Genomic DNA, 1,894 nt, shown 5'->3' on the forward strand with positions numbered 1-1,894 from the left:
CCCGCCTTCGGGCTGCGCCACAAAACAACCCGACTCCCAGAAGCCCTGGTCGCCGGCCGGACGGCGTCTGCAGGGGCCTGATACCCGCCACGGGACGGTGGGGGCCTCGATCAGAAGGACCTCGGCGCCGCTGCGACCGCCGGACCGGACTTCCCTACGCCACAGTTCCCGTGGGCCCGCCGGGGGCCCGGGATTCGGCGCTGTGCTCTTCCGGCTTCGCTCGCCGCTACTGGGGGAATCCTGCTTGGTTTTTTCCCTCCCCTTAGTGATATGCTTAAATCCAGCGGGTCCTCTCGCCCGACCTGAATTCGATGGGTTCGCGATAGGCCTTGGCCTCTCTCTCTCTCTCGCCTCTCGGGGGTCCGGCCGGCGCTTCGGCTGCTGCCAGGAAAGGGGCCCACCTCCGCGGCCCGTCAGCGCGGGCTCTCTTCTCTCTCACTCTCTCTCTCTCGGCGCTGGGCACCCGCTCCCTCTCCGGCGGTCCACTCGGAAATCTGCCACGGGGCTGGCGGGGCCAGGCCTCCTTTTTTTCTCTCTTGGCCTGCCCTGCCTGCCTGCATGGCCTCCTTCCGGCGCGCTCCCTCAAGGCCGCCCGTGTCTTTCTTGTTCGGCTCGGGGGACGACCGGCGCTCGTGGGTGTGCCGGATACTCAGCGCTGACCTGCCACACCACGGCAAATTCCCCCAGGGAGCGATCCGGCCCTCCGCGCGGAGACTGCGCCCGGCTGGTGCCCCTTCGCCTGCCCTCAGATTTCCCATATCATCCTCCCCGGAGAGCGGGGGACCCGCGCCGAATCCTCCCACTGTCTCGGTACTCCCATTGCTGCCGCCTGCAGCCAGTGTCCTCGCGGGGGCCTCGGGCCCCCCGGCTGCCCTCCGGCGCTCTCGCGCCGCGGCCCCTCCCGGCCGTGGCAATTGCCCAGGTCAATGCAACCCTCAGGCGGACGAGGTCCGGGCCGCGGGGGGCCCGGGCCGCCATGTGCGTTCGAAATGCCGATGATCACTGCGTTCTGCCATTCACACTGATTCTCGCAGCTGGCTGCGTTCCTCATCGGGGCACGAGCCGAGTGATCCACCGCCGAGAATTGTCTTTCGCTTGGGGGGTTGGCTCTGTCCATCACATCTCGATAACTGCGCCGGTGGCCCGGTCGAGGAGCATCCAGCTCTTTTTGGAATCCGAAAAAAAAAAAAAAACACCGGCAGGAGCCAGCCGAGCGGGGACCTGTCCCCTCTCACGCGGCGGCTCCCTTCCCCAAGGGGGGCCGCTCCGACTGCGTCCCACCAATCCCCCGGTCCATTCGAGGCCGAGCCTCGGCGTCCCGGGGTCCCAGCGAGGGCTGGGAGTCCCGCGCCCACTCGGCTCGGGCTACAGTGCACCCTGGCGTGGGCCACTCCCGCCTACACCCGGAAGACAGCACGGTGGCCGGCCCTCACCGCCTCAGCTGTCGGAAGGGGGGCGGTCGGGCACGCTCTCTCTGCTCGGTAATGATCCTTCCGCAGGTTCACCTACGGAAACCTTGTTACGACTTTTACTTCCGTCAATTCCTTTACGTTTCAGCTTTGCAACCATACTTCCCCCGGAACCCAAAGACTTTGGTTTCCCGCCGACTGCCCACTGCGTCATTGGAGTAACGCCGGCGGATTGCCAGTCGGCATCGTTTATGGTCCACTACCTCACCGTGTCGGGATTGGGTAATTTGCGCGCCTGCTGCCTTCCTTGGATGTGGCAGACATTCGAAGGATCCGTCGCCGGTGCGAGGACTGTGCGATCGGCCAGGTTATCCAGAGTTCACCAACGGAGCCGGGACGGGCCCGGGTTGGTCTTGTTCCTAATAAGAGCACGCCTACCGCAAGGTCGGCGCTTGCTGGCATGTTTTAGCTCTAGAAATACCGCA

General features: G+C 65.6%; 1 non-coding gene across 1 annotated transcript; it reads right to left on the reverse strand.

Moving 5' to 3' along the window:
• Positions 1 to 929: 929 nt before the first annotated feature.
• LOC147795594 (5.8S ribosomal RNA) lies at positions 930 to 1,086 on the reverse strand. Its single transcript, XR_015423736.1, has one exon. It is a non-coding gene; the product is annotated as a 5.8S ribosomal RNA (ribosomal RNA).
• Between the last annotated feature and the right edge of the window lie 808 nt (positions 1,087 to 1,894).

This window comes from Acanthaster planci, unplaced genomic scaffold (genome assembly GCF_054643075.1).
Source record: "Acanthaster planci isolate LZ-2023a unplaced genomic scaffold, COTS_SCS Contig3, whole genome shotgun sequence".
Lineage (NCBI taxonomy): Eukaryota > Metazoa > Echinodermata > Asteroidea > Valvatida > Acanthasteridae > Acanthaster > Acanthaster planci.